This window comes from Desmodus rotundus, chromosome 3 (genome assembly GCF_022682495.2).
Source record: "Desmodus rotundus isolate HL8 chromosome 3, HLdesRot8A.1, whole genome shotgun sequence".
Taxonomy (NCBI): domain Eukaryota; kingdom Metazoa; phylum Chordata; class Mammalia; order Chiroptera; family Phyllostomidae; genus Desmodus; species Desmodus rotundus.
Window position 1 is genome coordinate 177054067 of NC_071389.1, and position 20351 is coordinate 177074417.

At 37.5% G+C, this 20351-nt stretch overlaps 1 protein-coding gene across 2 annotated transcripts in view; it reads left to right on the plus strand.

Annotated features, from left to right (window-relative positions):
* Positions 1 to 20351, plus strand: part of DUSP16 (dual specificity phosphatase 16) — a 74582-nt gene that overhangs the window by 10259 nt on the left and 43972 nt on the right. The gene's annotated exons all lie outside the window — the stretch shown is intronic.

A 20351-nucleotide genomic window follows, 5' to 3' on the forward strand; every position in this document is an offset into this window, starting at 1 on the left:
GTATTTCACTATCTTCTCATGTAATTGTGAATATTCTTTGTTACATCAAAACTCAAAAAGTGGTAGGTTCTTAAAGGTTAGTTGCAGTGTTGCAGTGTTAACTTTGAAACCATATCATTGAATTTTTTGTGCTTTGTAAGGTTAAAAATCTATTGGTTCATCTTGTACTTTGACTGGATCTTTGTGTATATGATTTTATAACATCATACACTGATCATTTGAAAAATAATGGTTTACTGAGTTTGCAGATTTTTCAAATGTTGATATATTTGCTTATACAAATTACATTAATTAGTATGACCATTAATCTCATCAAAAAAGTCTTTAAGAATTGGAAAGCAGTCAAGATTTTAGTGTTGAGTTCAAGTTTTACATAATTCTATTTTTTTCTTAAAAGCTCAAATTTTATCATTGGCAACAGATACTGTCAGTTTTTCCTTGAAGTATCAGGATCACTTTATTCATTTTAGAGAAAATGTTTGCCAAATGCCTGAGTCTGAATAAACTGTAAGTTGTCTGCCAGTCATTCTCTTAAGCAAAAATGGTAAACTATGAAAAAAATGTGTAATTTAGCTCACAACTCAATTTCATACATGCATTTCCTTAAGGCAACTATTCCTTTAGGTATGTAGCAGAAGAGATTTTTGTGTGTACTTCCCATTTCACCACAGAATGTTAAAAAGAAGAAGTTCTCAAGAGTGAGATTTAATAAAATTAATAACTTATTTTATCAATTATATTGAAAGTGAAACTGGCTTTTTAAAAATAATTGATAGACAGTGAGGAATATAATTATTACTGGTATAGTTTTGTACCCCTGGTTCATGCTAAAGTACTAGCACTTTGTTTATTGCTTTTGTACCATCAGAGCAGATATCAACAAGGTTGTTTCAGGATAAATCATGAGATTCAAAAAGTTATTTAATACTCTGAGTAATTCGGCAGCACTTGTATTCGTTGCCAAGCATTCACATAAAGGACAGCTTTTTTCGATGATTAGTTGGCGTGGATACCATGATATAAACAAAACTGTAGGTCCATCCACATCCATGGATTTGTCCACTTACAAAGCAAAAAGTACTATCCTTGAGGCGAGATATTACCTTGTAGTTCTTGTTAGCAGTAAACTATTTAATTTGAGAGATACTGCATCATGGGTAAGTGGCATCGCTGTGGTTTCTTCTGACTTTTCATCCAGCAGACATTCAGAAGTGTCAACCATACGAAGCTCTATTAGTTCCTAAGCTACAGTGGGTACTGCTTCAGCCAGTGCTGTCTGATAAGTTACTCTGTGCAATGCTTCTGTGGCTTTTTCATTTCTAATTTGAAAACAACGTTTTGCTTTTAAAGAGCTTATCATATCAGTGCTTAAAACATTCAATTTCTTTATTTTTCAATGAATTCATTTGATGGTAATGAGAATGAAGATTATAGCAGATATAACGAAGATTGCTATGCTAGGAAATAGAAGTAGTAAGAACACACTGAGTTAATTTCTTTAAAAAATGCATATTTAAACCTTAAATTTGCTACCTTAGAAAATTCTAAGAAACAGAAGAATGTATAAGCATAGGTTTCATTAGCTGCCAGAGTAATACGTTATCACACAACATGTGTCCTTTGGATTCACTGATCTACACTCATGAGAGAATGAGCGTGAAAAAGGCAAATAACCTCTTTGTATGGCTAAAAATAATTTTAACATGGTGAATCCCCTGGAAGGGTCTTGGGGTCCTCCAACCAGGATCTCTGGACCATACTTTGAAAATGATATAAACTAGTGCAGTGTCCGAATAGATTTTTAGAGTAGTCTAACATCGACATCTGTATCAATAGAGTATTGTTTCTATTTTAACTGATTAATGTGTGGGGAAGATGGGAATATGCTAGTGTGTGGGTGGAGCTGGGTGACCCAGAGACCGTAACTGGTAGAAGGTCATATATCATCAGTGAGTGGTGGGATGAAGGGTAGACAGAGGGGAGGAGTTGGCAAAAGTGCTTTACTGTAACTTAAAAAATGAGCTTTTGCTTTCCCTGTGTTTTTCTTTTTAAACTAAAAAAGTACTGAACCCACGTATGTGTATAAAATACAGTGTTCCTAAACGTCAGGATCAGTCAGCCATTTTTTCCTCGACTGTCAATAGGAGAGAGGTGCTAATGCACTTGGGAGGAGAATGGACGCTCATGGCAGTTGTTTGCCCCTTCCAAGTGGGGAGGCTGTTGGTCTTCTCCTTTGTGGAAGCTGAGGGATGACAAGACACATGAGGTTAGAAAGAAGACATTGTGAAAGAGGGGGAAATGGGAGTAGACATTGGTGATGATGGGGACAGCTATAGGCAGAATGGGCTGTGGACAGAGAGTGGAAATCAGCATTCAGGATGGAGAGGAAGACGTGGGTAAACTGGGCTCTCCCACGCTCTAGGCACAGTGAGGTCAGGGCCCAGGGCAGTGCAGAGATGGGTCACAGGAGTCACAGAGGTGAACATTACTTGAAATATTTCCATCAAAATGTGATTGAAATAACTACTTAAATAACGGTACTGGATAGTCTGACTTTTAATGTCTTACTAGTATTTGAATTCTGTTGTTATAACCACTGGGAAAGAACAACAATGCCATGAGTTTGTTTGTGGGGCTGGTAAATTGCTAAGCTTCGGTTATAAGCATCAATATATGAAAATAATCGACTGAGCCAGGATTGGGGCTATAAATTCAAGATGAAATTTTAACACTTTATTTTATTACTAACAGACAGTTATGATTAAAGGAGAGAGGAGAGTTTAGCTTAAAAAGATTTATCATTTATCAGTTTGTTATTTATGTGGTACTTAATTCCAAAAAGGATTTGAGATGGCAGAAGCAATGATCAAAGTCAGTAACCAAAAACAAACATGATCTAAATTATGTTTTTTCCCTAATATTTTCTCTACTGATGACATTTATGTTAATAGGGTCCTATAGTTGAGGTACTGTAACTATAAAGTAATCAAATGCATCTCTAAGCTATGCAGGAGAAATGGAATCCTGACACTTTTTAGTTGCATGTAATATAAACAATATATGTGTGTAACGGGAGTGAAATTGGGCAGGAAAATCATAGCATGCCACAGAAGAAATTTTTTTTTTTTAAATTCAGGGACTGCTTTCAACTGTAGTTGACAGAAAGCTACCACCAGAGGCTTAAACCATGAGCCGTTTGCTTATGCAGTTCAGAGCAGTTTAGAGGTGATCTCATGGTTGGTCCAGCTGCTCAGTCATGTCCCAGGATCTCTCCCATCTTTGACTGCTTTTGTGTGTTCACTTACTGCCTCAGCTTGAGGTATCACATCCCTTTTCAAGGAAGGGAGGAGGCAGGAGACAGATAAGCGATTTTTTTCTCCTGTGCTTGCTTAACAGAAAACAAACCCTTTCTCACAAGTGTCCATTTGGTTTTCTCTTCAGAAGCATTTACTTGAACTGTTTCACAAGACTTCCCACACTCGCAGTAGAGACTTGGGAAGTGGTGTATGGCTCAGGGAATGGGGTTTCCATGGTTGGTGTAATGGGCATCATTGTGTCATTTCCTGGGGCTTACGTTGCTTGTTACCCAGGAAAAACTGGGATTCTGTTAGCACGTTAGAGGGGAAGAAATGTCGGTTGGGTAGCTGGCTAATTATGTGTCTGTCACAAATATGCAGAAAGGGAAGCACAAAAGGTATTAAGTAATTTGTTAGCTTTTTTTTTTTTTTTTTTAGTCTGGAGACTGTTTTAAGTGTTCCCCACAAACAAGGCCACATCCATTTTCTTTCTTATTTTGGTGGAAGATTATGCAGACTTGTATCCCAATTAGTTGTAGAGCTAATTTAGAGACAATAAGGTCTCAGTTTTCTCAACTGTGAAATAAGATTGTATTAGATAATGTCCAAGGTGACTTCCCATTGTAAAACTCTTATCTCATTTTTACCTTGTCTTTTGACTTTTACATTTTATTATCTTTTCTTAATAAAAAGTCAACAGGATTGGAGAGAGAATATGAAAATGTATGGTGTTTTTAGGCATCTTTTAAATTTTTATTTATTTTAAATTTTATGTGCCCTAGGCATGAAACACCTCTGGCCACCAACACAGGCATTAAGCCAGGGTGAACTAAGCACTTGTTCTTGGTCATCTTGATAGCTGGGTATTATCCTCAATAAAGACCTGGTGGTATAGAATAGTGATTTTCAACAATGTGCTACAAGAATGTTTAAAACGTGCAATACCTGACTAGTTAGTCAGGGGCACTGACCAGTCTTTTCCCTTAAGTTGTCAAATTAAAAAAATGACAATGGCCAACATAACAATAGCTGTCCAGGGTGAATGAATCAAAATTATACCTATTTTTTGTCATATTTTTTGCTGCAGAGTATTAGTCATTAGTTTGTATATCCCATGAGATGAAAAAGGTTGAAAATCACTGGTATGGAAGGTTAAAGCTAGAAATAGATTTTGGCTTTGTGGCAATTACTCACATTCTGCCCCAAATTTCCACTGAAAATAGAAAACTAATTGCATTTTATTTTAGTAGGGGATCATATACATAGATGTATATAATTGGAATACCCTTAGTATTATATAGTGTTCTGAGAAAATGCCCCCTGTCCCAACAGAGGAGGCATTTTAAGCACTGTTGTTAAAACTTGGCAGAACATCCCCTTTTGGCCTTTGTTCTTATTTGTTAATAGTGTTCTCACTGCATATTTGCCTTAGATAAAATTAAAGGACAACTAAAGGGATATGATTGCCTTCATGCACCGTAGCAACTAAACTTTACTTGAATGAGGCAGAACTTTTGATGTTTCAGGTGCCTGAAAGTGGGATTCTACTTGCATTACAGAGACAGCAGTGATCTGGCTCCTCAGGTAGAATCCTGTCAAGATTGTATGAATTTGGGTAGACAGTGAATTGAAAATCATTCCCATTTTAACAAGTTACAAAGCAATTACACTACTTACAAAAGAGGTTGTAAAAACATTGACCTAAAAAGGGTTAACCTTCTATTTACCAAAAATCTTATAGAAGGGTCCCACTGTATTTCATTTGTGGTTTGTCAGCATTGGGAGATCCTGGAGATAAACATCATTAACTATGGCACTTAGGGGCCAAAAAGCATCTGCAATTTGGGGTGTATTTTTAAGAATGAACTGCGTGTATGTGTATGTGTTTAACAGCTTCTTTAAACAGCTTAAGGGCAAGTGTCTAATTTTATTACCTAAGAATGTCCAAATATCAGTTAGAAACTTTCCTTCTACTGAAACCCCTTTAAGCATGTAACTAAAACAGTTGTTTTCATTTTTCCTTGTGTGAATGACTAAGAGCCTTGTTAATGTAAATATTCAGGAAGCTTGATTTTATAGCTTCTTGGTTTTATAGCCAACAATAAAAATTATGTACAGTGGAAAACCCCTTCTTCTCTTGTCTGTAGTCCCAACTGAAAGATAGACTCAAGTGTTTTTTTCTGGCCAATGAATGACCTGTGACGCAGGATCTTAGATGCTGCCAGTGGCTATCTCGTTATAGAATGTAATTAACATGATATAACTTTAGAGAGATACAGTATTAGGGTGGGGGAATTTCCAGTGTCAATAGTGTTGGGCAGTATGGGAACCATTTGCTAGGAAAAAGTCATTTTATACAAATTTTAAGTAAAAGTTATTGTGAAATCAGTAGATATTTTTGTTAAAGAAATGACCTTAATTTATTCCTTAAAATCAGCACTTTGGTTTCTGTGTCTGGTAAGGTTTTTTCTGAACCAAAGAGTCATTCTTTTCCTCCGTGGTCCTCAGCGTGTCATTGTGATCAGCATGAACAAATATTTACTGAGTGACTTCTAAGAATGAGGTGTTAGAAGGGATGCAGAGGAGTAAAGCATGCCACCTTGGTCATCGAGGAGTTTATTGTTGCCAGCATTTCTTTATTGGTTTAAACACGTTACCATAAAAGTCTCCTTATCCTTTACCCTCAGGGTTCTTCAACTCTGGGGGTCCAGCACACCATTCCCCACTCTTGTAGGCTGAGAGAGAAAGTCACAGTCAGAAGCAGAGGTCAGTCCACCCAAAGTCCTCTCCTGGCCGTTTTACCTCTGTCCTATGACTGCAGACTCGCACTGCTTACTCAAGAGCAAGCGGTGTGCTCGCTGGCTGCTTCTGCCGGGTAGTTTGGAAGAAGGAAGACAGTGTCCTTGAGCAACTCTTGGCTCTTTTTAGAGTATGAAAGGTTGGGAGGGACACAGCAAGAAAAAGTAGCAGACCTATTGCCGTTTTCTTTCTTTGTTTCTTTTTTGGTTTTGATTTTTTTTTATTGTGGTAAAAATAACAAAATTTATCATTCTAATCATTTTTAAGTGTACAGTTCAGTAGTGTTAGCTATATTCATGTTGTTGTGAAACAGCTTTTTTGAACTTTTCATCTTCCAAATCTGAAGCCCCAGATGCGTTACACAACAAATCCCCTTTTCTCCTTCTCTCCCCAGCCCCTGTTAACCACCATTCTACATTTCTATGAATTTGACTGTTTCAGCTACTTTATGTAAGTGGAATCATATAAGTGTCTTTTTGTGATCTATTTTACTTAGAATAATGTCCTCAAGTTTCATCCATGTGACAGGAATTTTTAAGCTGAATAATGTGTTATCATTGTATATGTGATCACATTTTGTTTATTCATCTGTCAGTGGACCTTTGGGTTGCTTTTGGCTGTTGTGGATAATGCTGCTGTGCACATGGATGTCCATGTATCTCTTGGAGACCCTGCTTCCAGTTCTTCTGGGAATACACTCAAGAAGTGGAATAACCGGATCATATGGTAGTTCTATTTTTAATTTTTGAGGAACCGCCATACTGTTTTGCATAGCGGTTGCACCATTTTGTAATCCCACCAAAAGATCACAAAGGTTCCAATTTTCCCACGTCATTGCCAACATTTGTTATTTTAAGTTGTGTTTTATTTGTTCGCTTTTAATAGTAGCCATTCTAACAGGTATGAGGTGATATGCTATTGTGGTTTTGATTTGCATTTCTCTGGTGACTAGTGATGCTGAGCATCTTTTCATATACTTGGTTAATCATTCGTATATCATCTTTGGAGAAATGTCTACTTAAGCCCTTTGCCCATTTTTTAATTGGGTTACTTGATATTTCTTTTTTATTGAGTTGTAAGATGCCATTTTCTTTTAAAAATATGAACGCACCTTAGAACTAGTCACAGATCAGGCGTGATGTGGTGCAGGGATGAAAAACAGTGAATGGATGTGCTAACTGCAGAGTAGCCTCTCCCATCTCTGCATTACCAGTGCAGCTTGCGTAGTTGAGACCTTTGTACTCCAAAGAGGATAAAACAACTGTGGGACATTTCTACAATGGAATATTACTCGGCCATAAAAAAGAAGAAAAATTTTGCCCTTTGTGACAGCATGGATGGACCTGGAGAACATTATGCTGAGTGAAATAAAATACCATATGATCTCACTCATATGTGGAATCCAATGAACAAACTGAACTAACAAGCAAAATAGAGACAGGCTCAGGCAGAGAGCAGGAGGACAGCTCTGGGTGGGGGAGTTGGGAGGTGGAGGGACTGAGCAAAAGGGAAAAAGAGTCATGAACATGGACAACAGTGTGGTGATTCCCCGGGGGGAGGGAAGGTATAAGGGGTTTAAATAGTAATGGAAAAAATACATTAACAATAAATATAAAAACATTTTTAAAAAACAAAGAGGATTGGAGACCTCAGATTCATTCTCCTCTTCCTCATTACCTGTAAAATCAGGGGGGTGGACAAGACAATAACCGAGGTATCTTCCATGTCAAAAATTTGAGTTTTGAGAGTATTATCTTCTACTAACTGACTACTAGCATCTAAAATTTCTTTGGAACTTTGGTGATATCTGAGACCTAGACTGAGAAATCTTTGTATGGCTAGTAAGAAGCACTCCTACAAAGCTCTTGGACCTTTGGTTTTCTGACTTTTTAATCTTACTCATTTTTTTCTTGGTATTGCTTCAAATCCTGGGCTGAAATGTTAATTCTTTAACTGCTGCTATACACAGTGTTTCATTGGTATGCCATGGAGAGGTAGAGCTTGCACTTTGCCCTGGAGATACAACAACAGTTGTTGTTTTTTTAAAACCTTCTTACAGTCATGAGGAAATAGAAGCCAAAGTTCACTGGACAGTGTATTTGTTGTTTTAAATACATAGAGCAAACAGAACAACCAATTCAAATTCAGTGTGTTTTTATCTGTGTAAAATCAGCTATATTTTTGTTTTAAATGCCAGCTTTAAAGAAACATTACCCTGAAACAGACTCACAGATACAAAGAAAAAACTGATGGTTGCCAGATAGGAGGGGAATTGGTGAGGGGACTGGGTGAAAAAGTTGAAGGTAGTAAAAAGTATGCATTGGTAGTTACAAAATAGTCACACATATGTAAAGTGCAGCATAGGGAATATGTTATAGTAAATAATATTATAATAACTATGTGTGGTGCCAGCTGGGTACTAGACTTATTGGGGGGGCGTCACTTCATAAATTATATAAATGTCTAATCACTCTGCTGTAAAATAATATTGACTGTCAGCTGTAATTGACAGAAACCCCCTACTGACCTGTTTGTTCCTTGTCCATGACTTTCACATAGTGATACGTATCACAGCAGTTAAAGGAAAGAAGGATGATTGTGGTGGTTGAGGTTGAAGGGCACTGTGGACTCTGCTGTGATATGCTTAGAATTACTGTTGGGTTCCATTAGGTTGATATTTTTATTTATCTTGCGTCTTATAGATACTATCTGACAGGTAACCAGTCTTTAGGGAGCTTAGCTTAGTTATATGGAATTTAATGTTTTTGCCATATGGTGCTATGATGAAAATGCTCTAATGCTAAGGGTACTCTATGAGGTAATAAGGTAAACAAGCCAAATATGGTAAACCAAATAGGAGTGGATGAGGAATATGCATGGTGACTAGTAGATGAGTTACTGGGAATTTCTGCAAGAGAACCCAATATATCTAGTCTAGTATTGTCTTTGTACTTGACTGTGGCATCTACATTGCTTTCTGGCCTGTCGCTAGCATTGGAACATTACCAAATACAAAATACTGTTGCCAAAATACTAAATATAGCTGGGTGTGTGAACGGGGAGGTCACACAGGGGACTAAGGCAACTTTAGAGAGCTATATTGTGGGAAGCTCCATAGTGTTCAGGGCCACCCTAGGTCCTTCTAACCTAGATTATACAGTCAAGTCAAGGATTGAAATGCATTTGGTAACATTATGACGATTTCATTGCAAAAGATTATCTAGGCCCTGAGGGCCTAGGGCCTTCTCATCACCATCCCTCTGATCACAGGTTTGTAATTTAATTGTGAAAAAAATACAACTGCCAGAACACTGGTCAATTGAAAAGATAAAACTAACAAATGGTCGATTATAACTACAGGCCAGAATTCAGTAATGTCATCATTCTCAACTGGGTGTTAAGATCTCTGCCATATGATAGCATTCAAGAAGTATTTAATATATAAAACAATCAGATGTTTTAATTATTTATTTTTTGTTTATGTTGCATGGGAAATGTCTTATTTCAGTAATGTAATTTCATTTGTGGTTTCTAAAAGTATATAATGTTACTGTTATTACAGCATCAATCATCATGTGTAATAGAAGTTCATTTTCTTTTAGATGCTTCAGAATCCATACGTTAAACTTTAGAGTGGTACGTGAGGCTCTAGGACTATGCCTTGGTCACCATTTCTCTGATGTGCTTTGTACTTGGTGGGGAAAGATCTGTTAGGAATTATGACTGAAGTGATCACAGAATTCTGGCTAGGTGGTAGCTTTTAGGATATCATTAGACTTCATTTATCCATGTACCTTCTTATCTATTATTAGAGTAACTTAAGATTTTCCAGTAATTTATACAATAATAAGTAAGCTTTTCTAATTAAATAGGGCATATATGTATAAAAATATTTTGATAGTATTCAAAAATCAGTGAATATAATTCACTGTAAAAACAACTGTAAGAAAGTAGAAAAACCATCTGACCATCTCACTGGATTCAGACAAAGCAGTTCTTAAAATCTAGTATCATCTTTATGAGAAATAACTCCTAACAAACAAAACTAGGGACTTCCCAAATCTGATACCGAGATCTGGTGAGGATGCAGAGCAAATGGAACTGTCATGTGTTGCTGGCGGGAATGCACAAGGTATAACTGCTTTCGAAAACTGTTTGGCAGTCTCATAAATACAAACTTACACTTAACACATGACTCATCAGTCCTACTCCTCCTAGGTATTTACTCGAGAATAATGGAAGCTTATATTCATACAGAAACCTGTCCTCAGATGTTTGTGCAGCTTTATATATACTCACCAAAAACTAGAACTCAAATGTCCCACAGTGGTGAGTGAATATGCGAACTGTGGTACATCTCCACAAACTGTTGATGCACGCAGCCATGTGGATGAATCCTGAAACATCATGTGGAGTGAAAGAAGCCCTCTCAAAAGGCTATGCACTATATGATTCAGTTTAAGTCATATTCTAGAAAGGCAAACTACAGGTATGGAGAGCAGGTCAGTGCTTGCCGGGGTGTGAGGGTGGGGAGGAGGTATTGATTACAAAGGAGTGGCATGAGGGAATTTTTTGGCGTTATTGAGAACTTTATACCAAAAAACATGAATTTACACCAAAAAGCTTTATATAAATTAAAAATAATACTTTTTTTTTAAAGTAAGTTTAGTAGTATTCTTAGATACCAGGTCAATGTAAAAAAATCTATATTTCTATATAACAGTAATAACCAGAAAATGAAATTTTAAGATGATATAATAGCATCAAAAAAATATCAATACCTAAGACACAACCTAATGAAAGATGTCCAAAATCGTTACAGGAGCTGATTCCAAAATTTATATGGAAATCCAAATGGTAAGAATATCTAAGGTAATAATATTGAAGAAAAACAGACTTGCAGGATTTACACAGTTGGACATGCAGTACAGAATAAACATATTGGTGGAATCGAATAGAGACCAGAAACAGGCCCATAAATACACAATTACAAAAATTAATAAATCTAAGTATATATATTTGTGTGTGTATATATATACACACACACAATTTATGATTAAGATGGCATTCATTATACAGCAGTATAGAAAGAAAAATCTTGTTTTAAATCTTTATTATATTTAGTCTCCTTATATCCCCCTCTCCCCAGCAATCACCATACTGTTGATCCTAGGTCAGTTGCCTGTCCATATTTAAAAAAAACCTAAATTTGACCCCATCTCTTATCATACACACACAAAAAATTCCCGGTGAATTGTAGATTTAAATGTGGAAGGTTTAAAAAAGTTTTTAGAGGCTTTCAACACATTAGTCATCAAATAAAACCACATGAACTACCACTATACATGAACCAGAAAAGCTAGCATTTTAAAGCAAATACAATGAAAAAACTTGAAAAGATCAAGTGTTGCAAGGTTGTAGAGCAACTAGAAATCTAAATACTGTTGGTGGAATTGTAAATTGATACCTTACAAAATGGGTAGTACAGTGTTATATTAAAGCTCTAATACTCATCATGCCTCTGACCCAGCAGATACACCTCTAGGTGTATATCCAACAGAAACGTGTACTTATATTTGACAAATGACATGTATAAGAATGTTCACAGCACAGTTCACAACAACTACAAACAGGAGACAACCCACCTTAGTAGGAGAATGGATAAATACATTGCTGTATTTTTAATGGAATACTGTATAGTAGTGAACTATTGCTAATCACAACAACATGGGCTCAAACATTATGTTGAGCAGAGTTCAGGCACAGAAGAGTTCAAAAACAGGCAAAACTAACCTGCAGTGCAAAGTCCTTTAGGGAGGGCAGTTAGTTGATGGACAGCCCGTGAGGCTGACGTCTGGAGTCCTCTATTTCCTGATCAGGACGGTACTTACATGAATATGTTAAATTCGTCAAAGTTCTTTGGACTGTATAGTGATGCTGTGTATGCTTTTTGGTATATATGTTATAACTGAATTTTTAAAAGTTAGTTAAAAGAAATATTTAGAGTTAACCATAGGAGTGATTGACATCCAAGATTATATTAATTTCTTTTTTCATTAGAAAAGTTCAAAGTATCAATGTTGTAAGAAAGAAAATTACTTGTATCTACAAATACAAATAACTAGCTCCATAAATAAATACAGAGAACAGGCTTAAATTCTTTCCTAACTAAATCAAGACGTTCCTAGGCTTCTTGAATTTTTTATTGCTTTTGTTGCTAGGGATAAACCCATTCTTCCTGTATCCTGGTTTCATTTTGGGTTTGTTTTTTTTCCTTCACAAAAGAACATGTTTTTGGAAACCATTCTATATCAGTGCATATAGACAGAACCTTTCTTTTTAGACAGTCACGTGGAATAATACTACGTTGATAATACATTCAGTCTAGTTATCATTCATTGACATAGAGATTGTTTCTGTTTCTGACTTTACAATTAAAATGTTTCAGTGAACAGTATTCCATGTATAATATACTTGGGCAAATATTTATATAGGACGAATGATTGGAAGTAGAATTTTTATTTATTTTTTAAGTTGGAATGAGAGGTCACTATCTTTATTGTCCTCATTTGAAATAACATTCTTTTATTTCATTCTCAAATAACATCAGAAGGTAAGTGAGACCAATCATTGGTTAGGACTTTCCTATTTTATTTAGCTTTGACTTACATCAACACTTTTTAGGTTGGCAGCTGTTTCCCCAGGCAGCCATCTCCTGGCACCTCCAGGGGACTGATACCTGGGTCCCAGCCCCCAGAAATTTCTGATTCAATGAGTCTTTTTTTTAAAATTTATTTTTAGAGAGGGGGAGGGAAGGAGAAAGAGGGGGAAAGAAACATTAATATATGGTTGCCTCTCATGCGCCGCCCCCCGCCCCCGACTGGGGACCCAGCCGCAACCCAGGCATGTGCCCTGACTGGTAATTGAACTGGCGACCCTTTGGTTTGCCCACTGGCACTCAGTCCACTGAGCCACGCCAGCCAGGGCTGATTCATTGAGTCTTGTGTGTGGTCAAATTTTTAGATTTTATTAAAAAAAATTTTTTTAATCTAGAAATAGAAAAAAAGATCATTATCTGCTGTTAATGGTTGCACCTTTTTCTTTATCACTTGCTCTCTTGTTACGTGATATACTTTTCCATTTGAGAGTAAGTTGCGCAAATGAGGCCCTCTATCCTCAAGCACTTCAGTGAGTCTGCGAAGAACAGGGACATTCTCCTGCCCACAGTAGAGCTGTCATTGATTGAATACCACTGTCCAGTCCACCCCTTGTATTCTCATCTTGTCAGTTGATCCAACAAGATTCTTCATAGCATTTTCTCCTCTAGTACAGGATCTAGTTTGAGGATCAAATGCTGCATTTACTTGTCATGTATCTTTTTAGTCTTCTTTATATTGGTAGTTTCTTGGCTTTTCTTGGTAATTTTTTTTTTAATAATAACTTTTTGGGATACAACTTAAATACCATAAAATTTTGTGAATTGAGATATAACTCACAATTATTTTAAAGTATACTGACCTGTGGTTTTTAGTATATCTACAGAACTGTGCAATTATGACCACTGTCTAAATCCAGAACATTTCTGTCATTTCCAGAGCAAACCCTGTATACATTAGCAGTCACTCCCCAACCATCCTCCCTCTTCCCCACAGCCTCTGGCAACCACTAACCTACTTTCCGTGTCTGTAGAGTTGCTTGTCCTGGGTAGTTCACATATATGAATTCATAGGCTATGTGGCCTTTTGTGTGTGTCGTCTTTTACTTAGCATAAAGTTTTCAAAGTTTAGGGATGTTGCAGTAGGTATCAATATTCATTCCTTTTCATGCCTGAATATTTCATTTTGTGGATATATACATTTTGCATATCCATTCATCAGTAGATAGCCTTTTTGGCCATTATAAACAATGCTGCCAAGAACATTCTTGTTCAAGCTTTTTTGTGTCCATGTTTTCAGTACTCTCATCTCTAAAATCTGAGCTCACTATGTCTCACTGCAGCGCTCTGCAGAACTTTCTTGTCCATTGTTTCCTCTAGGGTTTGTAGTGGATCATTAGTTGTCAGAGGAACAATTGGCAGATGTGGACCAGTCAGTTTCGTCACTCTGAAGTGGTCTGTAGACTGAAGACCTTGAGGACCATGGGTCAAGACACCTAACTTTCCTGTAACAATTATAGGTTGTCCATCTCCTAAGAGTTCATGCTTTTTGCCTACTTTACTGGGCCTTCCAATAAAATGGACTAATTTTACTAAGGGTTCCTCTCTTATTTTTCCTGCTTAGCTTTGTGGACAATGCTGTTGAGCAGAAATAATGTCAGCGTCGTCTTGTCAGATAACTGTCTTATGTTTGTGTTGGGGAAGAGGACTGTGTGTACATGCGGTCTGAAGGAAGATGAACTGTCTTCCCGCCCCTGCTTTCCCTCTGCTAAATTAGTGCCACAGTGAGAGTCAGCAGTGTGTCTCCTGAAGATGAATCTGTTTCCTGTCAGGAAGCCCCCAAACGGTCAGGGAATAGCTGAAAAAAGGTTCCCTTCAGAATCCGCAGAAGTTTGCTGGCTGGAGATGTCCTCACTCCTTCACACTTCTCTTGGCCAGAGGTTGTTTGTGAATACAAAGAGATTGTATAGCAGCACCCTAAGGAGCTGGGGTAGCAGGGCACTCCGAGGAAATAAATGTTGGTGAGATTTCTCACTTCTTTCTTGTTGACTTCCAGCCATCACCACTAGAAACTCTTTCCCTTTCTCTCTCTTGGGTCACTTATATACTGGGCCTTGAAGGTATGTGTGTACCAGTTTTATTTCTATGATATTTTCTTAAATTGTGTTCTCCAAAGGTGTCTGAGCAAAAAGGCTTGCACAACAAAATAGATGTTCAAAAACTGTTGTGTAAGTGAGTGAGCCACAAGTTAGACCCTCTATTCCAGGGAGACCGTCAAATGAGCATTTTCTAGTCGTGTTTCTCTTGTTGTATGTCAATCAGGTATATTATTGAATAAAAACTCCTGACTGTGGTTGAATGCCACCTTTTTTTTAAAAACGTAATGGCAGGTACAACCTTGAGAAGGGTGAGGAGGATGTCCTTTATTTAATGTAGTGGAGAATGGCTGGAGGCCCCAAAATCTTGGTTTCCGCCAGCAGCTTATTAAATGAAGTTTTACAGGACTGGATTAGAGGGAGGGATTACAAACGACTGCCTGCCGGTAGTAGTGGGAAATTCCTGTGTGGAGATGTTTAACTTGCTTTCACACACAGGTGAACACTGAGCTCTGTCTTGTCTCCTGCTAACCTTTAAAGATCTTTTCCTAACACATCTACATCTTAAAAATAATGGAGAAGGATTAGAAACTAGATCGCTTCAACCGTAAATTCCTTTATTGAGCCGGAATGAGGTTCTGTGCCCCAGCACGTCCTGGTGCTCTTCTGGTGGTTGTCCCAAGTGAATTGTGGAGCTCCTTCACTATTACTGGGGTTAAAGAATCTGTGACATTGGGAATTGGATCTGTTACCTGACCATGTACTCAGAACCCCAGACTTCCAGCAGATATTATAAAGCCCACACCTCAAAATATAGGTCAGATGAATTACAGTATTGTGCATGTCACCATATTTCTCCTTTCCTTCTTCTTAAACTATGCCTTCCAAGTAGCCTGGGCTTTGTGACCCTTTCCTTGGGAGGAGGTAAAGAATCCATCTCTACCTGTTTGTGTAAAAAAGACTGATGCCTGGGCCCCACTCCCGAGAGATTCTGACTTACTGGGTTGAGGTACGTCGGGGTAGTTAAGAGTTCCCCAGGTGATTTTAACCTGCAGTCAAGGCTCAGCACTGCTGCGTTAGCCAACATCTCCTCCATTAATCCTGGATTGAGTTGCTTTCTGTTTAGCAAATGTTGTAATTCACAAAGTACTGTCCTTCTGCACACTATTCTCACAGCAAACAAACAAGCTTCTGCTTCCAGGTTCCTTATTCTTCAAGAGTGTTCTGTGAGAGTTTGTTGTCTCAGCATTTTGTCCTTTCCTTCATACATTTATCTGTAACTTCATGGCAGGCTGGCATTTGGTGAGACCACCTCTGTTCACAGCCACGCACGTCGAGTGCTTAAAAAGGGTGTGTTTTTTCTCACTTTTTGAAATCTCTTGCTTTCTGTGCCTTTCATGAGCCTATTAAAATTTGCAGAATATGTGGTAAGCCCTATAAGGTTGTGGAAAGCACTATTCTGTAGAAGCTCTAGTTTCTGTTCCACCATTGATGAATTGTGTAACTTTGGGCCAATACCTAACATTTTGTAAACGGGATATTATTAACCTACCAGAAGGCATGTATTAGACTGAGTGGAAGTCCTGTTTCAGTGATAAGATTTAAGTTTTTCTCTGGCTGACCTCCCATTCCTGGCAATAACCAACGTCATTGTTTTCAGTTCAAAGACAGCTTTTGCACCTTTCTGTCCTCCATGTGAGAGAGACTAAAAAATCAACAGGTTGTGAGGACTGATCGATTATAAACATTGAAAAAAACAAATGTGTTTTTCATACTTGCCAGATCCTAAGAACCTCCTAGGACATTTGTTAAAAATGCCGATTCACAATCTATACTCCAGAACCCAAGTTAATCTCCAGGGGAGGGGCCTGGATAATCATTTTTATCGTATATTTAAACATTTTTTTAAATTAAATTAAAAATATGGATGCAGAAATTTTTCTTTTCAGCAGAAGGAAGTTTGCATTGAATATTGCTCTGTGTCTGAAATAACCCAGACCAGATGGAGTAAGTGCCTTATTGCCTAACTACTTTGAGGCTTGTTACTCAGATGTCACTTCTTGATGGGATTTTCACTGGTTATCCTGTTAAAAATTATAAATGTCCCTCCCCTACGTACATTGGTCTACTGCTGCCTTATCTTTATTCTTTACATATTCCTTTCATTTGAATCTTTTAAAATGAGAATGTATTCAGAAATTACTTTACTGAAAATACTAAGATATAAAATTGGGACATTTAAATGCCATGCTAAAATTGAAGTAAAAAGAATAGAATAGAAAAAAATTTTAATTTGGACTGACATTAGTTGATTATGCTATGTAAGTTTCAGTTCCATATATATCATCTGTATATTGCATTGTGTGCTCATCACTCACAGTCCAGTCTCCTTCGGTCACTGTATATTCGATCCCCTTCACCTTCTTCATCTTCCCTCATCCCCTTGATGCTCTGGTAGCCATCGTACTATTTTCTGTATTTGTGAATTTGTTTTGTTTGTTCATTTGTTGCTTGCTGTTACACATCCCACATGTGAGTGAAATGATGTGATTCTTGTCATTTTCTGTCTGACTTATTTCTCTTGGCATGATACTCTCAAGATCCATCCGTGTTGTCACAAATGGCAGTGTTGCATTCTCTCTCATGGCCGAGTAGTATTCCATTTTATGACATTTGTTCATCAAAGTTCCTAAATGATTCCTGTGATTAGACAAAAGTGCGAAGCTGCTCATAGGAAGCAGTGTAGTAGGTTTTCAGTAAATGAACACATGCCTATGCCACTAACCCATTTAATTTTTCTTCCTGGAGTTTTACAGATTAGCTACGGTCTAAAACCCCAGAATTCAGAAGAAAAAACTATTTGCAAGAGCCAAAAACTGAACATTTACTGCGTTATACTTAGAAGGCCTTTTACTCTGATACTTAGTGCTGTGTGGAACTTAATGTGTCGATAGCAAATGTTAATGGGTTTTTTTTTCAACCTATTTGAGAATCTGTGCAGTGGGATAAAACAGTAGAGCTTTGTAAACATTATTCTTAGGGTATGTGCCATGGGCTACATTTTAGATGAGATGGTGAAATTAGATATTTTGGTATTAAAGTTATTGCATTTCTTAATCGACAATGCTGTGTCCTTTATGCTGAATTTCACTTGTGGCAAGCTTATTGTATTTGTAATGATTTAGTTTTAAATTTTAATTTGAAATATGTGGTCTTTGATACTGAAGGTTACATTTGGAAAAGGAACGTTGCCTTGTGCTAAACCATATATTCTTATATTGCTTTGTATGGGATACATATATAATGCCTTGAGCCTGGTTGTCATGGGGATATGTAATTGCATTTTAAAAATTTCTTTAATTTTTCACACTAGTAAGTCACTGTTGAATGAATCCCATGATTCTGTATTAAAACTTATTTTAGTTGATGATCATACAAAATAATTTTTTACTTAGCTCATGCAGAGAATAGAACTCAGTGTGTTGACTTTGAAATCTTTTCTTTCTTCCTCTGAATGACATGAACATGACTTGAGTTGTGACCGATTAAAAATATGTATATTTATTTCCTGTTGCAAGTGTTTTGTGTATATAATGGAAAATTTGGAAATTACTGAAGACTATGAGAAAGTCACCCATAATGCCAGCATTCAGAGTCCATCTGTTTACATGCTACCTTCTTTAACTTTGGCCTTTTCATATGCCTAATTCTTCTGGTTTTATAAACAGTGACCTGACTAGTACAGCTTGAACCTGTACATACTGCCCATTTTGCTTGATACTGGTCCATTTGAAGCAGGGACAGAATAGAGTACTGAGATATTTTCAGATGCTTTATGGTGGAATAATTTAATAATGTAGTTGAAATAGCCATTTTCATGGGCACATTCAGGCAGGAAGTCAGTTATTTAGTAAGGGTGTATTTTGTGCCAGGAACACTGCCTTGGATTTCGACCATCACCAGTCTCTCGGGTCTTTCTTTTCCTGTCTGATTTTGTCCTCACCATTCTAGGCAGAGCCATCCTTGGAATACTAAAGCTGTGTGGTTGTAACGAGTCAGTCTCCTGCCATTTTTCCCTCATTTCAGTCAGTAGAAAGTTACCACCAGAGTGAAGCTCTTGCAGTGATTTTTCAGTGTTTTGTTCAGAAAGCTCACAGTGGCTCGGGCGGCTTTAGGCTTTCAGGAAACCTCACTAGAGTATTCTGTTTCTCGCTGATAGAATCTGTGCTCCAGCCAGGAAAATCTGCACAGCCTTCCTTCTACCTTAGCTCATGCGCTTTCCTCATCTGGAATTTTGTTCCCTCTTCTCTGTGGCAGCTCACGTCCCTGTTTCCCTTCAAACTCTGGGATACCTTCCTCTTTGACTTGCTGTACATCTGCTAGCATATTATCTTTTTATCTTTTCCCAAATGTCGTTTTTCAGCTACTTAATATTAGGGATCTTCCCTCTCTTCTGTTTTTCCCCACAGGGCCCTGTATTGGTTTAAAAACCTATGTTGATTTAACTTAAACCAATACGGGCACTGGCATTTTTCAGGGTGGGAAACAGAGGCTGTGATACGAAAGTGTTCACTGCTGCATGTGGCTTGCCCAGACCTGACCGACATCATGCTGGAATTTGAAGAGGGAGCAAAGTGTGATACCATCCAAAGTGACAGAATAACCTATTAAAAAAAGAAGAAGAAACCCAAATAAATAACAAATAGAAACACCATTTTCACAAACTTTCATTGTAGAGCAAGTTTTTGTGGGTAATCTCATTTTTTTGGACTAGGGTGTTTATTTTATTCCATGGGTTGACTATTTATTTTGCTATTGAAATTCTGTGGGATGTCCTTTATAAAAAACATAGCCAATAGAGTTCCTGGGAGCTAAGGGGCCTGTAATTATTCAGTGTTCCACTCTGCCTTTTATTTCTCTTTGGAGATCCTCTGGGTGGGGTTTGGCTCGAAGGAGAAGAGAAGCTGGGGGGTGGGGCAGGCTAGGCAAGCAGTCAGACTCTAGGTGAGAGACCGCTTTGTCCACAAGTGCAGAGGTTGCTTTCTGCTTTAAGAACCTGGGTAGTAGATTATAAAAGAAATCAGATCTTGTTAGTTTTCTTATATTTACTGTGAAAACATTGATAATTTGTGCTGTCCTCTGAGAGTTTAGACGGGGGTTACCCTTTACTATCTAGACCATCAGGGCATTTGAAAGCTAATGAACATGTGAGATACTGAATGAATGATATCTACTCAGTATAACTGTGGATGAAATAGGAAACTGGAAAAATTTTATCTCTCTCCTCCAGATTAAAGTTTTTATTTTACCCTAACAAGTTGTCAGAAGATTTTAAAGGTTGATAAGGCACCTGAATCCATGGATGACTATTCTTCAAAACCATCCAGGGCAGTTAGGATTACTCATTATGATAGCGAGACATCAGGGCCTCAGCAGCTCCCCCCCCCCAAAAAAAAAAAAAAGGAAAATGGATTAAGGATGAGGGCTGAACTGTAGAAAGGAGGC